Source organism: Medicago sativa, chromosome 7 (assembly GCF_051527215.1).
Source record: "Medicago sativa cultivar Bolivia chromosome 7, Bolivia_mono, whole genome shotgun sequence".
Classification (NCBI taxonomy): domain Eukaryota; kingdom Viridiplantae; phylum Streptophyta; class Magnoliopsida; order Fabales; family Fabaceae; genus Medicago; species Medicago sativa.
The window spans coordinates 63,211,977-63,232,570 of NC_140755.1; the positions used below are offsets into that span (position 1 = coordinate 63,211,977).

General features: G+C 34.4%; 2 long non-coding RNA genes and 2 pseudogenes across 3 annotated transcripts; 3 read left to right on the top strand and 1 right to left on the bottom strand.

The window, feature by feature from the left end:
• Positions 1–3,756: 3,756 nt before the first annotated feature.
• LOC146907541 (mediator of RNA polymerase II transcription subunit 20a pseudogene) lies at positions 3,757–4,630 on the bottom strand (annotated as a pseudogene).
• A 162-nt stretch (positions 4,631–4,792) lies between these two features.
• LOC146907542 (uncharacterized) lies at positions 4,793–6,642 on the top strand. 2 transcript variants are annotated; one of them, XR_015019123.1, is made up of 5 exons: positions 4,793–5,072; positions 5,592–5,654; positions 5,770–5,790; positions 5,875–5,943; positions 6,478–6,642. It is a non-coding gene; the product is annotated as an uncharacterized LOC146907542 (long non-coding RNA). The 2 variants fall into 2 exon arrangements; XR_015019122.1 differs by lacking the exon at positions 5,770–5,790 and having other exon boundaries at positions 4,798–5,072; positions 6,478–6,630.
• Positions 6,643–11,955: 5,313 nt separating this feature from the next.
• LOC146907543 (uncharacterized) lies at positions 11,956–13,787 on the top strand. The gene is made up of 4 exons (XR_015018279.1): positions 11,956–12,053; positions 12,663–13,215; positions 13,391–13,466; positions 13,554–13,787. It is a non-coding gene; the product is annotated as an uncharacterized LOC146907543 (long non-coding RNA).
• Positions 13,788–19,153: 5,366 nt separating this feature from the next.
• Positions 19,154–19,471, top strand: LOC146907544 (mediator of RNA polymerase II transcription subunit 20a pseudogene; annotated as a pseudogene).
• Positions 19,472–20,594: the final 1,123 nt, after the last annotated feature.

Sequence of the window (20,594 nt, forward strand, 5' to 3'; positions counted from 1 at the left end):
GTTTGAATGCAGGAAATGACTAAAATACCCTTTTTTATGATTTTTTGCAAATAACATTGAAATAAATTGCAGAGAAATATGCAATTGATCAGAGACAAGTTCAAATGACTTTGTAATACAAGAGAAACATTTTTGGATGACTTGAAATGCAAGAAAATATAGACAAATACCCAGTTGAAAGGATTTTTAAAGCAAAATTGGAAGATAAAGCAGAGTAAAAAAAACCAGTGTAAAACAATAGCAAATTGGCAATCTCTCAAGGGTCAAAGACACTCATCAGAGATGGAAAAATATTTTGAGTAAGTATTTTTAGGTCCAAAATTAGGGTATAACAGAAGGTGCAGTTAGTTAAATGTTGTTATTCAAAATGCTTATGATTGCAGAAGGAATGGAAGTGTAACGTCCTGGATTTTAATCCAAGACATTTACGTATATTTCTTTTTTTTAGAAAAATAAGACTATTCATTTTTTTTCAATAATAATTCCTAACAAAACTTCGACAGAATTCTTTAAAGTAATTTAGTTAAAATTCTTAAAAGTAAACAACATTTAAAATTACAAATCGGAAAAACCCAAATTTGTTTCCCCGCGTACACGCTTCAAGCAAAACATCATGCACACATCATATCTCCTTTGCACCTAAAATGTTGGTTGTAAGGGTTAGTCTTCAACACCCATGAAATAAAATCAACAATAAATTATAACATCAAATAAGAATATACAACCATCATCAAGGAATTGTGCTAAAATCATTTCTTTTTAGTTTAAAATATTCATCACTCAAAAGATATAATAAGAACAAACACAAGACTCAAGACTCAATGTTGATGCTGATGCATGAAATGCATATAGACAATGATCCGGATATCGCCCCAATTGGCATAACAGTTTTAATCGCCCCATTTGGCATATAATAAAGAGGAATTCTAATGGAGATTGAGTATCTCCCTATTTCTTCACTTGAAAATGCCAACCCAATTTTGGAAGAGTTCATTGAAATATGGCGAGAAGTGTTATCCAAGAAATCATTACCCGATCAGTTTATGCGAGCGAAACCAATTTTTACAGATTACGGGCTCTCAGAAAATTACACTTTGCAACACACAATTATATAGTATGCTTCTGCATTGCCCCAACTATTTGCATCTGTGCAGCTAAGGAGTTAGTTAGTTATAGTTAGTTAGTTAGGGCCACTGAAGGAATGTTGTTCCTAATTCTTTATTTTTTACTCCTCTTTAACTAGATATTTAATTTATTTGATGACATAAAAAGAGTTAAAAGATTACATAATTTTCTTTTACTCCTCTTTAACTACTAGACATTTAATTCATTTGATGCCTGAGGCTAACAACACTCTAACTTAAGATTATAAGAGAAAGAAAAATAGTAAGATATAAACTTAAAGTGTTTCTTACCGGTGCGTCTTGTAACAAAGAAACTTTCCTTGCATTTCAAAAAACTTGCCAAACAAAAAAGTAAACAAGTGAAGGAAGAACCACCTACTTGCCTTACACTTCAAGAAATAACCTTTTTTGTTTTGCACTACATATTCCTTTGTAATTCTAAGCAATGTGATACTTCTTCAAAATATATGTTTTCAATCAACATCAACACTTAACCCACTAGTCTTTTTCTTATGTTCTACTCTCTTAACCTATAGATATTGTAGAGTTGGATTTAAGTGTAGGTGGTTAATTTCAAATCAACTAAATCGGTAAATTATTGGTTATATAAGAGAAGTGATACATATACCTAATGTTTTTGATTTAAATGTAGATGATTAATTTCATATCAACAATTCTCCTCTTGATTTTATTAAAATAATTTCTCCAACATTAAGGTAATCCAACATTAAGGAAATAACAATTACAATTTACTCAAAAATATAAAGACAACTATGATTCCTTCAAACAAAAAAAAATAGAGTTTCCAACATTAATTGGCAAGTCACTGCATCTCATACAAAAATGTCAAGTCACTTTAACTGGACTTGGAGTGGAGAAAACAAATCATTCAAAAGAGTTTCCAAGAAATAGAACCCCTTAATTGTTGGGCTCTCAGTTTAATACTCCCTCCGGTCCTTATTATAAGAAACAATTGACTTTTTAGTTCATAGAATAATTAATGTATCTTGTTATAAATATAGGCTAGATACATTATTTACACAATGAACCTAAAACGTTAACTTTTTCTTATAATAAGGACCGGAGGGAGTAACTTTTAGCTGGAATCTGTGAGATGGTTGTTTTGACTTTTCAAATGTGTTATTAATAGAATAGATATATAGTTTATTATTTTTACTATTGTCTGGATGTAAATTGCAATCTCCTATCTTTAAAAGTTTGAATTACACCCATTTTTTTCTCTCGTGTTAAAATATACACTCTCATCCCTTAAAATGTAAAAACATAGAGTAAATTATACACCTCATATTTAAGAGATGTTTAAATTACAATCATATCTTAAAAATTAAACATGTACATGCCAACACTTTTTTTTTTGGTTCAAGCATGTTAACCCATTTTATCATAAGTAAATACTATGATTTTTTTCTAACTTTGAACCACCTATCAAACAACTATAATGCACTTCATTATAATTTCCAATGACAATGATAATTAAACTAGAATATTTTTACATATATTAAGAATTTATAAAATCATTTTTAAATAGACATATTATATCGGCTTTAGTAATTTTTTCAATACTTTAATTTACTATTTAATGCTTCACATTTTTAATGATGTTGTGAATCAAAATGTTATGGAAAAAATATTCTGAATCAAAACTAGAGAAAAATATGCATTCGAATCTTGTTTATATCAAAACGGACCTACAATACCCCCTTTCGTTAATTTTATTTATTTTTAGTTTCTAGACGAATGGAAATAAAATAAAATATTTAAAGAGTGACGTATAGATTTTAATATAAGAGTGGATGGAAATATAATTATATTAAAACAAAATGTAACAAATAGTATTTGTCCGATTTTTTTCCTTATCATTTGAAAAAAATAATAGATGAGAGTGAATTCAAATATTAAAAAAGATGTAACAAACACAAATTATTTTTTGGTTACCACACAAAATATATCATGGAAATTAACAAATTTCAAAGTTGTGCTAAAAGCTTGATGAAAGTGTCTACTTGAATAGTATGCTTAGCAAGTACTCTTCCAATTGAGCTTCCATTTAACAGTGGATAGTTCAATTGATACCAAATAAAACAGAAATGCCTAAAAAAAATTCTTTTTGATTTAAACGAATTCACTTTGAGTTAAAATGGTTGATCACCTTTTTGTTACAAAGTCCCTGTTGACTTTAGTTAGTGTGAATTAATAGTGTAAAATTTTGCATATGTAAAATTAGTCACCAATTTCTCCAATAAAAAATAATTGTTATTAATGTTTAATTATAAACGATTGATGCTGCATTATTTCAACTGTTAATGTGAATTCCAATTCGTTATCTATTTTACAATATGATATTGAAGGAGAGAGGGAAGAGGCAGAAGAAATTGATATGGCTAGCTAATGTTTTATACTCTTTCTATGTTACACCTTTATGTCTCTAACATTCAATGCCTTGTTGCTATTAGAGTCAAAAAACACAGAAGAGGGAGAAAAAATTGATCTCACTAAAATAAATTATTAATAATTGACAAGAAAAATGATTCTTTATTGTAACAGAAAGAAAAGAAAAACAGATATCCAGATAAACAACTAAATAATTAGCAACATGAAAAAATACTTGGGGAAACTGAAACAACATTGTATAAATACTTCATGATTTTCTAGATAATTTGTGAAAATGAGAGGAGAAAATGGAATTCGGTTACTAACGTTTGGCTTGTGACTTTTCCATAGCCTTCATGCATCAAATAAATTAAATGTCTAGTTAAAAAGGAGTAAAATTAAATAATTAGGAACAACATTCTTTCAATGGTCCTAACTAACTAACTCAGCTGCACAGATGCAAATAGTTGGCGCAATGCAGAAGCATATTGGATAGCTGTGTGTTGCAAAGTGTAATTGTCCGAGAGCCCGTAATCTGCAAAAACTGGTTCCACTCGCATGAACTGACCGGGTAATGATTTCTTGGACAAAACTTCTCGCCATATTTCAATGAACTCTTCCAAAATTGGCTTTGCATTTTCAAATGATGAAATAGGGAGATACTCAATCTCCATTAGAATTCCGCTGAAATTTTCAGCTTGATTTGGAACAACTTTAATCAGTCTCATCTGAAAATCACCCAGATTGTACTGCAAACCCTCACAATTAATTGCAACTTTAGATTTATAGGACTGAAGTTTATCCATGATAATTATGATTGAAGAATCAGCCTCAACAACAATCTTATGGTCGCGAATAATGAAGTAATATTTGTTGGGTTGTTCCATCAGCGATATCCCAAGAAAATGACGAGGGAACTGAGCACTCATTGATTGGTCTCGTAAATTAGGTCTATAGAAAGTGATGGTAGCTTTGCATCTTCCGTCTTTGATGCCATTGAAATTCTCGACACACTGTGATATTTCATTCATTATATGGTTGTTCACTGTTGCGCCTTGGCTCGGTTGCCAGTGAAGAATCCATCTGACAGTCATCTTGGATGTGATGCCTAGAACTTGAACTTGGGTTGGTTGATTTAATGGTGAAAATGGCTCATATAATGTCTTTCGTCTTAGATTGATTTGTTCTATTATATATTATTCGCCAGTCAAAGATTTGTCATATTATATCTACTAACTTATTCTAAGCAAAACAAGGCCTTGATGATTCCAATTTTGCCCTTGATAAGTGCATTGAAGGTCATTGATGTCATTTCCAATTTGATAAAATTTTGTTATTGACACCTCACCACTCTTTACCCTATATATAGCTATCCATACATACAATTGCCTTTCCTCCTATGTATTTGGTTAGTAACAGGATTCTTTCCTTCTTCATTTCTCTCTGGAATAAAAAAAAACGCGTTCCTTCTCTACGCGTTCCATGGCTTCAGAGCAACACGGTTTCGTCCCTTTACTTTTCTTCTTCATCAAAGCATCGTTTTCTTCTTCAATCAAGGTACTATCTTTATCCTTTGGTGATTTAAAAATCATGATTGAATGAATTTTTGGTGTTTTCTGTTTTGTTGATTCCTTGGATATGTGATTGCATGTCAAAGGTTTTGTTTTTCCAGAAATTTATTTGGTTTTGATTGTAATTTGGGTTGCATGTTTCCAGAAAGTTGTTTTTGTGATTTCTCCGACGTTGTTTTCCAAACAGAAAGGGTTTTTTATTTGATTTTTTTTGTTGTGAAATTGAACACTGACAAAGTGTTTGAGAAAATGTCTCAATAGGAAAATGAATCATATTGTTAGTTTTACATGGTCCTGAAGATTTTGTTTCTGTTTTGTTTGAGTTGAATTTGGTTTGTCCTAATTTGGGTAAAAATTTGTGACCATTTTGTTTGGATTGTTTTGTTCTAAGTTGGTTTGTTCTAATTACTATTTGTCCCAATATGCAAGGCATGCAATTTTGACTAACTAAATATATGTTGACAGATTTTATTCAATTTTTAATCTCTATTTTGTTTGTTGATAGGTTTTATGCATCAAGTTTGAAAGAGTTCAAATAAATGATATTGGAGAGGCAATCAAACTGAAGGTATAATCCTGGTTTTTAGTCATGGCTTGAATTTCTATGATGTATGATTTTCTATTTTCATTTTCTATTTTTTTTAAAACTCTACCTTAATTTGATCCTTTTTTTGGGGGTGAAGGAGTACCTCCAATGCGGATAGGTATTAAATTAAATTTAAAGTGTTTAAGTTTAATTGATTCATGGTATACGACACTTGCTAAATTTATCTACTACTTTTACTTAGGTGGGAAACGCAAACTCATGATTCCTCCATTGTTAGCGTATGGTCCTGAACCTGCAGGCTGCTTCTCAGGTTTCATTCATTATTAGTTTATGCATTATTATGTAATTTACTACTAAACATGGATAACTACTTTAATCAAACCTAAAACTAAAAAATGTAGTAGACACTTGGATGAAGAAATGAATCATTAATTGTGTATTTGGTCATATGCATTGCGCGTACGCCCCCAATATATTTTCTACCAATGTAAAAAAAAGCAGCTACAGTGCTATGAAATTTTAATAAATTGCTATTGGTTCGTGATACGCTATTTAGAACAAAGTTTTGTTGAATAGTAGCTATGAAACACTGTAGCTTAGTAGAATTTGAACAAACTGCTATATTCCATGATCTACAATTGAAAACACTTTTTTCTACTTACACGGCTGAATTTGTTTTTGTGTGTGTTTGTATTTGTGTTTTTCTTAATTGAAAGGAGTATAAGACCATGAATTTTATTAGGCTAGGAAGATATTGAGTGCAACATTATTATTATCAGAAGAAGAAGAGAATAATTATCATTAAATATGTTAGATTTTGACAGTTTTGTTGTTGATTCAATAGGTGACTGCAATATACCGGGCAATGCAACTCCTCTGTATGATATTAAATTTGTTGGTCTTTATTCGGGCAATCGAAGTCCATGAAGTCAAAATTGATCAGATACATATACGCATATGGACCACACATGGATTGGGTGAGTTTCCTGATCTTTTGAGAATATTTTGTTCTTAGATTAGATAGACAAATACTACCCAGCACTCAGATTGTTTTATACAGCTTACTTTCTGTTTACTCTGTAGCTAAACATGTTTGTTTTCTTTTCACTATAAATTTATACGTAATCCATTTCCTGCTTTATAATGAAAAGGTTGAACAAGATGTCATAGACATCTCTTCTGATGATGAGGAGAAACCTTGCTATGATAATCATGTGGATGTTGAGGCCGTTGAAAAAATTGACGTTGTTTCTAATGACAAGGCCAAAGCTAGCTGTGATAGTTGCTTAAATCATATAGATTTTAATCCACTTCTGACGCTTTATTTTTTCCACCGTTCGCCGGAGATGTAAAAAAACAGTAAAAACACATAGGAGGAATCACTTCAGAGCAAGCAATCAAACATCTATTGCTATGAACATGAAAAACTATACGGCAAGATATGAACTTTGATAGGGCCAAACCGCAAGTGCATGGCCTATCGAAGTAATAGTAGTAAGAAGAGTATCGTTCCGCTAGGGAGTTGTTTATTTCAATTAACTTTAAAAGAATGATTAGAGGAGGACAAAGTTTAGTAAAAGGAGGTTTTGATTGCTGAAGATAAATACAATAATAATAAAGGAGCCTTGGGATTATTGGTTTGTCATAATAACAAATCTTTCACTAGACAAGACTTTAACTTCTAATTCCATGGTTTACACCGTAATTTCTTAAGACCGGTTTCCCTTTAGCCCCTCACCTTTTCGATGAAAGTCCGGTGAGAGTTTACTTCTAGTAACCAAGCCTATTTCGCTGACTTGATTACTAGAAGATGCTTATAAGGATTGAAACTACATATGTCTCAATAATTGCAAGGACTATTTCACTTTCTTGCAATTATTGTCTAGATTCACTTGTTCCAACATCAAATCTCCGCTCTCGCTTTATGAATTGATGTTTGGGATGATGGATTAACAATTATCAAACCCTCCGCTTTCGCTTCCACAGTTTGATAATTGTTAATTCATGTTAAAACGGTGAATCCAAATTAGAAATTACGGCTACATAGAATTAGGGTTAAAGCTTGGTTCGTTAGGATTATGTCATTAGACTTCCCAACAATCCCAAGACAAAGAAGTCTACTCACTCATGATCATCGTAGACATGGGGGAAGAAGAGAGAAGACAATAAAATAAATTGCGAAGGAAGGTAAATAAAAGACTTTATTGAAATAATACTTGAAATATTCTAAGGAAAAGTAAGGTGAATGTTTATGGTGGAGAGCTACTCTATTTATAGCTTTACAATCGACTTAGAAACTAAGCAACTAAAAGGGCAAAACAGTAAAGCTGCAACAGGGTAACTTGGGCTTGCAGAAAAGCAGCAAAAGTTGGCCTGGAGGGTGGCACGGCCGTGCCACATGTTGGCACTGGCCGTGCCAAGGTTCTGACTTGGTGGGAACATATTTTTGTCCCGTATCTTCGTATTTCTGCACTGTATTTGCTCCAGTCCTCTTTCTTTTGCTCCAAGACACCTTCCACCATATATTCGTTCCTAAAATATAATAAAAAGCAATTTAAAGTAAAATATTCTAAAAGGAAATAAAATGCAATAAAATAAAACTAAACTAAATAATGCAATAAAACAGACTAATTAATGACTCATCAAACTCCCCCACACTTGAATCTTTGCTTGTCCTCAAGCAAAAGGCAATGGACATAGCAGCAACAAAAGATTAATCATGGCAATACTATTAAGAACACATGTCTCAAAAGAAAGGTTTTGCTTCAAGTACACTAATCAAAATTTCAAACATCCCTCGTGAACCTATTCAACCCAACATCAAGTCTCAAGTGAGTGTGTGTGTGTGTGCAGTCCAACCTTTTTATTGCTCCTGTATAAGACAGATATTATGAGGAACAGGTTCTATTCTTAATGCTAAAGTAACCGAGAAAAGTCCTTTCTTCATTTCATATAAGAGTGATGGGAATTTAAGTTAAAATTAAATTAGATTAGATTAACAATTAAGCTCAAAGGGGCTGCAGATGCTTAGGGGCTATCTATCCTCATAGGAAGTCTTTTTGGATGTAATTGTCCTTTCCCCCTAGATTCAAAATCACCCTAAGTAGTGCTGCAAAATTTTATCATCTCCGCGTAGGAAGTCTTTTTGGATGTAATTGTCCTTTCCCCCTAGCATTGATGAGTTTGTTTCATTATAAGTTCAAATTAGGGAGTCACCACCACAATTAGGAAGTTAGGGATTGTCCTTTCCCCCACATGTTGGTGCCATTCTCCCGCCCCATTATAACTTAACAATTTAAGAATATAACAATTAAGAACATTGATTTTTCCCACACAAACTTATACTACTTTTACTCTTAAGACTTTAAAGGGTCTAAGTTAACACTAAAGATAGAACGTGCTCCTTAAAATACATATTCATACACTTGCTCAAAGATTGCAACTGGGTGCTTTTCTCATTGGAGATTTTTCACAATAAAACAAGATGTGGGTATAGCATGAACACAAGAAACACAAGAAACTACTTTCATGTACAAGAAACAACTTTTAAAGAAGAGACAAAACAAAATTTTTATGCCATATTTTACATTAAAAACAGGCTACTAATCATGCCTCTTGCTATAAAAACTAAACAAAAGAATAAAGTTCAAGGGAGTTTGGGAACACTACGACTCTAGACACTTTATTAGCCCCCCCCCCCCCCCCCCCCCCCCCCCCACACTTAGGGGAAGCATTGTCCTCAATGATTCAAAGAAAAAGAAATTAAAAGAGAGGAAGAAGAAAGAAAGAGTAGAAGAAAAGTAGGAGAAAGAGAGAAGAGAGAAGGGAAGAGAGGAAGAGGAAAGCTCACAATGTCTATTGAGGTCCATAAGGGGGACCTTGGAGTTGTAGGTGTTGCATCATCCGGCGGAGCATCTCATTGTTTTCTTGTGTCATGCGGTTGCCCTTTTGGACATCATTTCTTAGCCCCGATAATTCAACACCTTGCCTTTGTTGCTCGGTGCTTATCCTCTCAATTTCAGCTTGCATCCATGCCCATCTTTCATTGTCATTTAGCTCGCCGGTGTCTTGGTCATGGTGCTCTCCCTCATGGTGCAAGTTAGCACCTTCTCCTTCATTAAGATTTTGCTCTTCATGTACCTGGTCATCATCAACATACAACAAATTTGCTTCCACCTCGATGCTAGTTCGAGATGGGTTAGGAAGTAATATCAAAATAGACACATTGAGCTTGAGTGAATATTGCATGGGCGGTTGATGTTTAATGAAGTTCATAGAAATGAAGGTGTCTATGTTAAGCCTATTGTTTCCCTCAATTGGTTTTATCCCCTCGTCTTCACCCACTCCAAATTGCCTAGCTGTGTATGTAGTGATACCACCTACTACTATCTCTCTCTTACCGTCAGACCTATTACCTACATAGGAAAGATAATCAAGCAAGTAGAAACAAACATTCACAGGGTGGTTATATAGCCCATATCATGAAGAGTTCATCTGTCCTAGAGTTCCCTAACTTGGTCCTACCCCAAATAGTGCAAGCCATTACCCTTTAAAGGTACCTAAGTACGGGGTTGTGAATGTTGCTAGCTTTATTGGCTTTAGTGACAAAGGAGCTAAGGCCGGTGATACGTTCCCAAAAGACAGCGGGTTGATAGTCAACCGGCTTAAGGCTAGGATCCCAAGAATCATGGATATACCCCTCGTTTGCAAAACCTAAGGCATCGCAAAAGTGCTGAAGAGACATATCATAATCAATATTCATTAGCCTAAAGGAAACTTTATGGTTAGAGTTATCATAATTCAACCTATCTTTAGTAAAAACAATGGAACTCAAAAATTCATAGGTGAAATTCTCATAATCCCTCATAGGTCTTAACATATCAGTCCAACCTAGCCTTCCTATCAACCTATAGACATCATTTCTAAGCTCTAGCATATTCAAAGTATGAGAATCAGGATATCGAGAAGGATGCAAGGGTTTAAAGATTAGAATTTTATACCTATACCTTTGTGAGTTGTCCTTAAACTTGATCCCATGATTCTTGACTTGTGCTTGCTTCTTTGAGGGAGGTCCTCCTTGAGATCTTGCTGGTTCCTTGCCACTTTATCTTGATTGGGCCAAACCGCAAGTACACGGCCTATCGAAGTAATAGTAGTAAGAAGATTATCGTTCCGCTAGGGAGTTGTTTAATTCAATTAACTTTAAAAGAATGATTAGAGGAGGAGAAAGTTTAGTAAAAGGAGGTTTTGATTGCTGAAGATAAATACAATAATAATAAAGGAGCCTTGGGATTATTGGTTTGTCATAATAACAAATCTTTCACTAGACAAGACTTTAACTTCTAATTCCATGGTTTACACCGTAATTTCTTAAGACCGGTTTCCTTTAGCCCCTCACCTTTTCGATGAAAGTCCGGTGAGAGTTTACTTCTAGTAACCAAGCCTATTTCGCTGACTTGATTACTAGAAGATGCTTATAAGGATTGAAACTACATATGTCTCAATAATTGCAAGGACTATTTCACTGTCTTGCAATTATTGTCTAGATTCACTTGTTCCAACATCAAAGCTCCGCTCTCGCTTTATGAATTGATGTTTGGGATGATGGATTAACAATTATCAAACCCTCCGCTTTCGCTTCCACAGTTTGATAATTGTTAATTCATGTTAAAACGGTGAATCCAAATTAGAAATTACGGCTACATAGAATTAGGGTTAAAGCTTGGTTCGTTAGGATTATGTCATTAGACTGCCCAACAATCCCAAGACAAAGAAGTCTACTCACTCATGATCATCGTAGACATGGGGGAAGAAGAGAGAAGACAATAAAATAAATTGCGAAGGAAGGTAAATAAAAGACTTTATTGAAATAATACTTGAAATATTCTAAGGAAAAGTAAGGTGAATGTTTATGGTGGAGAGCTACTCTATTTATAGCTTTACAATCGACTTAGAAACTAAGCAACTAAAACGGCAAAACAGTAAAGCTGCAACAGGGTAACTTGGGCTTGAAGAAAAGCAGCAAAAGTTGGCCTGGAGGGTGGCACGGCCGTGCCACATGTTGGCACTGGCCGTGCCAAGGTTCTGACTTGGTGGGAACATATTTTTGTCTCGTATCTTCGTATTTCTGCACCGTATTTGCTCCAGTCCTCTTTCTTTTGCTCCAAGACACCTTCCACCATATATTCGTTCCTAAAATATAATAAAAACCAATTTAAAGTAAAATATTCTAAAAGGAAATAAAATGCAATAAAATAAAACTAAATCTTTAATAAAACTAAACTAAATAATGCAATAAAACAGACTAATTAATGACTCATCAAACTTTCTTTGCCCGCTCACATTCCCTTCAGTTCATATACAAAAATACATGGATAGAAATATTCTCGGTTTAGGGCTGCTAAAGATGCATCTGATGCGGTATGTTGTGATGAATTTTTTCATTCTTTTGATTTTGTGATTAATTGGAGAATTTAATCTTTCGTGGTTTTTAATTAATGTGCAGCGATTTCCATTAACTGTACATAGACCAATGTTGCACATTGGTCTGATTACTTATGTGTTTATTGAAATATTAAAAACTCTATTATTGGGTATTATCCTGCTGCATTTTGTGTAGGTTTCATAGTCTTGACGTAATTGTTGTTAAATATAGGCCCTATAGTGTAGCGAAATTTTAACAAACTGCTATTGCTAGGAAAATATAGGCCCTAGAGTGTAGCGAAATTTTAACGAACTGCTTTTGCTAAGAAAATATAGGCACTATAGTGTAACGAATTTTTAACAAACTGCTATTGCTCAGAAAATATAGGCACTATAGTGAAGGGAAATTTTAACTAACTGATATTACTCAGGAATAAGCGATTCAGTACCAAGTGTTGCCAAATAGTAGTTGTAGTAGTGCTATAGTATTGTAGTATTACTAAGTGATACATGTTCAACTTTAATTTCACCGGGAAAATAATGAAATATTTTGCTAAAGCGTAAATTTGATTTACCTTTTTTGACTGGTGTTCTCTTGTGTGATAGGTTATTGAAGAATCAAGGTTACGAGAGGAATTTGAGAGGGAGGGCAGAAAACTTCCTCCTAAAGAGGAATCGGCAACTTTTGATTCAAATGTCATCACACCTGGAACTGAATTCATGGCTGTTGTTCTGTCAGTTGCACTACAGTACTATGTGCATTTTAGGTTGAACAATGATCTTGGTTGGACACTAATTTGAATAATCCTTACCTGAATTTTCACTATTACCTTACTTTGAATTGAGGTATGCATTGATGGAGATGGGTTTTGACTCTCCAGACCTTCCAATAGGAATAGTTACAAATCTTCATGTGAAAAGATGTAAGTAATAGGGAACCCTTCCATTTCATATTTATCTAAGGTCATTTAGAATGACTAACAATTGAAGTCTATCATGTGAGGAAATTCTGTTGGAATTCATAGAGAAAGTGAAAACATTGAAGGAGGCAGGGCCCAAGGCTGATGCTATTTGGTCTGATTTTAGCCAGAAATGGTTCACTCTGATGCACTCCATAAGGTCCTTCATTTTTAGATATTATCAAGAGATTGCAGATCATGTAAGCCTATTTAGTGATACCACTTAAAAAAAACCTCTTATAAACAGGCAGTGTATTTATTTTTCGTAAGTTGCTTGGAACGATATTTAACCTACAATATAGATATATTGTCCTAATAATTCATCGTTTTCATTTCTCTTCCTTTATGTGAAACATTTACATATCTTTTTACTAGAGGATTAGACATCTAAGCAGTTAATGTTGTTATTAACTTTGATTTTCCGAAGAACTCAGAAACTTATTTGCACAGGGTATGTTTGATTTCTGCTCATTTTGAATCCAATTTGCTTTGTACCAATTCCATGTACATATTCTGATGGATGTTCTGCTTTTCATAGGTTGGTTGGTCAGGGAGGTTTGGTCACCTTGGTTTAGCGCTGAACTTGATCACGACCAAATCTTTTATGTTATTCATACCAAGAATGAAGAGCCTGTTTACTTTGAATTGTTATTTAAAGTAAATGTACATATGCTCAATTATTTAAGTATTTACTCTCTTACAATAAATTTTGCAAATTTGTATTTTTTTAATAAGTGAGGGTAGATAAGGCATTGAATTTTGAGTCCTGAAATCATCTTAAAAGAGAATGCGCCCTTTATACAGGCAAACAAGGACCTAACATTTTCTTTGTTAGATGGTATGAATAATTGAAACACTAATTTTATTTTATTGGCATCTCACCTTGTGTTGATCGAGTATTCATTTCAGTAAGTGACGAACATGCGAATGAAGAATAACTGTTTCTTGGTTAAGTTTTTTTTCTTTTTTCTTCCTCACTAGACTAGCATTAGACAATCAATGAAGAACTAAAATTCTTATTATGCGACCTTCGTTCTCAAATTTACGAAGAATGACAATGTTTCATAATTTGAACATCTCTCCTTTAGAGCAATTTTTAAAAAAAAATACGTAATTCAACCTGTGCTCACGGGTTTGTAACTAGTTACAATTTTAATACAAAAAGTCAAACAAACATTTTTAATAAATAGCTTTAAAGTTTTCAGTTAAGAAATTTCCAAAAATTTTGGTCAAAAAAAATTCCAAATACCAATAATGCACACATTAAATATAGAAAATTGGTCAAATTTTTGAAGTTAGGAAATTTTCAAATATTCTAAGTGTTATTTAAATAAATGAGGAAAATGATAGCCCCTCCGTTTCACAATACTTGTCGTTTCTGAGGAATAATTTTTTTACATTTAACTTGTCGCTTTCAAGTTTCAATACGATATTAATTATTAGTTTGTCAATAATGCCCTTACCTATTTATCGTAGAGAGATAAATAATACACCCTCCGGTCCTATTTATAAGAAAAAGTTGACTTTTTAGATTCATTGAGTAAATAATGTACTTGGTAAAGATTTAAAGATATTATAGAAAAAACACAGAATTTCATAAATAAATAAAAACGAAATTTATTTGATTTCTTGCTATGTGTAAATGTCTTAAAATCAACAAATGTTGTGAATAGGAAGAAGTAATTAAAATTGCACTAAACATTTTTTTGGCTAACATATCATTAAATGGATGAAAAACTGGTCCAATGACTAATCTAGACTATACCAATGTATAAAGGAGAAAGACAATTTGGGCTGGTTTTTTCTTTTAGTCAAAAATGCTTTTAAACTGATTTTTCCTTAATTTTGATAAATTCAATTTATTATTATCATTATTATTATTATATTGTTTTTCAGTTAGAAACATATATAATGAAATATTGTTAGTATGAATAAAAAACATAAGCATGACTTGTTACAATTTGAAAATAAGAACTCACAAATATCTATATATCCCAAGAAAATTAATATTAAATAATTCAAAAAAATGAAATCCATAATTGTACAAAACAAATATTCCTTATAATTTATACACGTTAACGCAGTAAAAAAAGTAGATAGTTGGACACAGGAGTGCCCCTCGAAACGCTAGCAGTAGCAACAACAAAACAGTTTTCTATTATATGCAAACTTAGATAGTGTTTGAAGTCAAAAATACAAAATTTATCTTGGAATTTGTACACTTTATATTAAATATCCTCTCCGTCCCAAATTATATGTTGTTTTGCAAACACCATTGTCCTAAATTATATGTCCATTTACAATATCAATGAAACATTAATGTTATTTTTCCTATTATATCTTTAACTATTTATTACTCTGTCTTTTTTCAATTCATTCATTTATCTTTCTCCTATCATTTATTAAGGATAATTTTGTAAAACATCCCATAATATTTTTTTTCCCACACAAAATTAATACATTTATTAACACGTGTGAAATGAGTAAAACGTCATATAATATGGAACCGATGGAGTACATAATTTTGTAATAAATAATTGTTATTTTCAATAAAAAAAATTAAATTTAATTAGTATACTTGTTAATGTACAATTATTTTATACATGCATGTGTAAAATAATTGTATCCTGATAGAGCATAGTAATTAAACTCATAATAACAACAGTAAATTACACTATCCTCCACTAAGAGATACTTATATTACATTATTCTCTCCTCTTATGTTAAAATATACACTTTAATCTCTCTTATGCAAAACATTTTAGAGAAAATTACTTCTCCTCCCGTGTCGTGGCCTCGACTTCGGTGGTAACGACAATATTTCGTTTTGTCGGTTCTCGCCGATTCTTTCAAGGATTGTGGTGCTTTGATGCCCGCTGCTCTGAATTTCGTGGTGTAGCATTCCCGTAGGATAGTTTCACGCGTAGCGTTGAGCGGAGTGTAGTCTCTTGGGTGAGGGCGAGAGCCTTTTGTTTTCTCTCCATCGTTACGGCGGCCATCATTGCCCGCTTTGTATGATTGTCTGCTCTTGAGTGCTTCCACCGCCAACTTTTTCTCTTCGTAATTGATATATGGTTGGGCGCCCTTCGGGAGGTCATTCATATCCTTTACCGCCCGAAGCCCTAGTTCCTGTTTGAACTTACAGTCATCGCGGAGGTTGCTTTCGAGTATAAAATACTTTAGTCAGTCGTGGGTTCCCGAAACTTCTACGTCCGCCCGGATGAATCGTTCTACATATTCCCTAAGAGTTTCCCTCGTGTCTTGGATGATAGCGTTCAAGGTTGTCAAGTTTTTCTGGCGCCTGCGCCTTGCGGTGAAGTGGGATTTGAATTCACTGCACAGTTCTTCCCATGAATCAATGGAGCTGCCTCGCAAACCCTTGAACCAACCCATGGCGGCGCCCTTCAGCATGAGGACGAATAATTTGCATTTAACCGCGCCTCTCGCGTAATGATAGTCAAGCACGCTATCCACGTGTTCTATGTGCTCGTCCAGACCTGCCATGCCGTCGTAAGTTTCGAGCTTGGGTGGTTTCGCGAAAGCACGGGGAATTTAGTATTCCGCTACTCTTCTGGTGAAAGGTCCTTCGTGGTAACCGCGGTGTGGGGGAGAATCTCTTTCTTCACGACGTCTCGAAGGCTTGTAGCGTTCTGATTGAAGCGGACGCATTCCGCTACTTCCTTCGTCAGAATCTTTGGGAGGCTTCTTGCCTTTCTTCTAGTGGTCCACTGGCGTGGATATATCATAGTTTGCTGCCAAAGGTGTGGTTCGGTGTTTGTTCTGTTGATATTCTTCGATGTGCATAGCGATTACCGTTGAAATTTTTTCTTGATTCTTCTCCACACGTTCAAGTCTATCGCTCTGTTGGTGGAGCATATTTACCAGGTCCATGAGGACTTCGTTCGTCTCCAGAGGCGGTGGAGCTTGAGGAGACGGAGGAGGAACGTCCTCCGGTCACGAGAGAGGTGGAGGCAGCGCCGTTGCATTCAAAGTCGTTGTAGCGTGGACACTGGTAGTAGTATCGAGGATAACATCGCTTTCCTCAGGATTCATGGGTTCAAGTATCAGAACCGTTCAACTCTGGATAATTTGGATCATCGAACGCGGACCTTAAGAGGTGGCGGAATGACTCACGGTGGTTCTTCTGCGAGTTTCGGACATTAATTCGAAGGTAGGATGGTAACTATCAACAGTTGCGGTGGAGGAACGTGTAATCCGAAAATAGTTACGGGGAAGATGCGTGTAATAGAAAACGGTTACTGTGGAGGATCGTTGGACTGAGGTGGTTTAGCGAACGATCCCCTCCTTCTAGCGCCAAATGATATGTCCGGTGAGAACGGTTGAGTTGCAACGGTTGTGTATAATGCTCCGATGATCGGTAACGACTTCCGGTGTGGTGGCAAAACGTCTTCTGTGGTGGAACGAAAGGTGCCCACAGGCACATTAGCACTTTGACGATTAAGTCAGTAATGGAACTGAGAGAGAAGTCTTAGAAGTTTTGTGTCTCTTGAGGGTGAAGCAAGTTCACTCTTATATAGGCGCGCTCTTGGCATAACCGCCTCCGGGTTATGCGGTGTATGATTAGGAACGGGAGTGGACACGTGTAGCGTGATCCCCACAGGGAGGCGTGCTCCAGTCTGGCATAGCGCAGGCGAGTTGGCGTACTCCTTTGAGTGCGAAGCCTTGAGGCCGTGTAATACTGTACACATGTAGCCGTGTGAGTGGACCATAACATAGTTGATTTTAGCAAGAGTTATGTCTTATATCTAGTATGCTTCTTAAGCCTAAAATGGGTGTTTTAATGAATAAGGAAGGAAGACAGAAGTAGAAGAAGTGAGAAATTGCCCCACAATTAGACTCGATCCTGGTGCAATCCGAAGGTTGAAAAGTTGATGATGAAAAAACATACGATGTTTTTAGTTATTTTCTTTCCATTTGAAGACACATTACAAGTCAATTTGAGGAGTTTTCAATGGTTTGAGGAAATTTTAGTATTGTTTTCATTCGAGTCGTTGTAATTAATTTTTATCATAAATCATGTAACTCCATAGGTGTTTTTTAGTCTTTTTAGTGAGAAATAATGTAAATCGGGAAAACAAGCCATCAAGTGAAGGATCGAGGATATGAAGATTAAAGTTCAATGGTTCTTAGAAGACATTTGAAGATAATACAAAGGGAAGAAAATTCATTTGAAGTTCCAAGGCATTGCAAGATGGAAGAACGCTTCAAAAAGGGTCGAAAACTGCATAATTCACACAGGAGGGGCTGCCTCATGTGCCATTGCGCACAATTCCATGTGCCCTGCGCATGGACACGGCCAGTAGTTGCTAATTGATTGTTTTCCAAGCTCTTTTGGTGGAAAAAGCATATTTTCACTCTCTTAGCCCCTAAGTAATGATGCACTATAAATAAAGACCCTTGCACACTCTTTTATTCATTCAGAACGCTAGCGATACAAGACAAGGGTCAAGCGTTAGGAGCTTCAAGGCAGAGGATCTCCAACATCCTCTTGTTCTTTCTAGGGTATGTTTTTCTATTGTTTTGTAATGATGTTGGTTGTCATGTACAAATAAACCTATTTGATTGTGTTTCCATGATGAACCCCTTTTTACTTGTTCGATTCTATTACTAAATTTTTCATTCAGTTTATAACCTTAAGGGAACCCTGCAATTTAAAAACAACTGATTTCTCGGTTGATCATGTGGTTATGTTCTACTTTCTTAAATCCAAACATAAGGCAAGTTATAAACTATTGATTTCTCGATTTAATTTCAACCAAAGACGAAGGGGTGATTCAATGATTACCTAATTGTCGTTACACTTCTGAATCAACCCAATACATGCAGACAACCCAAAGTCAAATTGAAGCCATCTCGAAAATTCAGGAACAAGCTCAAAGAAACAATGAAACATCTACCAAGAGTTTCGAGACAATGATTGGGATGATTTCTACGTAACTTGCTAACATGTCTAGTGTAAGATTCTCAAGAACGACATTAGATAACCCAAAGGGAGAAATTTGAAGAATGGTGATAAAGGAGGAAGATGGTTGAAGAATGGAACAACCCAACGAATATTAGTTTATCATTCGCGACCATAAGCTTGTTGTTGTGGCTGATTCTTCAATCTTAACTATCATGGAGAAACTTCAGTCCAATAAATCTAAAGTTGCACTTAATTGTGAGGGTTTGCAGTACAATCTTGGTGATTTTCAGATGAGACTGATCAAAGTTGTTCCGAATCAAGCTGAAAATATCAGAGGAATTCTAATGGAGATTGAGTATCTCCCTATTTCTTCACTTGAAAATGCCAAGCCAATTTTGGAAGAGTTCATTGAAATATGGCGAGAAATGTTGTCCAAGAAATCCTTACCCGATCAGTTTATGCGAGCGAAACCAATTTTTACAGATTACGGGCTCTCAGAAAATTACACTTTGCAAAACACAGTTATATAGTATGCTTCTGCATTGCCCCAACTATTTGCATCTGTGCAGCTAAGGAGTTAGTTAGTTAGTTATGGCCACTGAAGGAATGTTGTTCCTAATTCTTTATTTTTTACTCCTCTTTAACTAGATATTTAATTTATTTGATGACATAAAAAGAGTTAAAAGATTACATAATTTTCTTTTACTCCTCTTTAACTAGACATTTAATTCATTTGATGCCTGAGGCTAACAACACTCTAACTTAAGAGTATAAGAGAAAGAAAAATAGTAAGATAAAAGCTTAAAGTGTTTCTTACCGGTGCGTCTTGTAACAAAGAAACTTTCCTTGCATTTCAAGAAACTTGCCAAACAAAAAAGTAAACAAGTGAAGGAAGAACCACCTACTTGCCTTACACTTCAAGAAATAACCTTTTTTGTTTTGCACTACATATTCCTTTGCAATTCTAATCAATGTGATACTTCTTCAAAATATATGTTTTCAATCAACATCAACACTTAACCCACTAGTCTTTTTCTTATGTTCTACTCTCTTAACCTATAGATATTGTAGAGTTGGATTTAAGTGTAGGTGGTTAATTTCAAATCAACTAAATCGGTAAATCATTGGTTATTTAAGAGAAGTGACACATATACCTAATGTTTTTGATTTAAATGTAGATGATTAATTTCATATCAACAATTCTTCTCTTGATTTTATTAAAATAATTTCTCCAACATTAAGGTAATCCAACATTAAGGAAATAACAATTACAATTTACTCAAAAATATAAAGACAACTATGATTCCTTCAAACAAAAAAAAATAGAGTTTCCAACATTAATTGGCAAGTCACTGCATCTCATACAAAAATGTCAAGTCACTTTAACTGGACTTGGAGTGGAGAAAACAAATCATTCAAAAGAGTTTCCAAGAAATAGAACCCCTTAATTGTTGTGCTCTCAGTTTAATAACTTTTAGCTGGAATCTGTGAGATGGTTGTTTTTGATGAAAGTTTTAAATTTTTAGCCATAGATCACTAGATACAAATTATAGCATATCATCAATAACAAAGAAAGAACTAGAGATTGTGTACCTTTGAATTAGGTTGATGAGGATAACCGTAGACAACGCCGACAACTATGAGAGGGGTAAC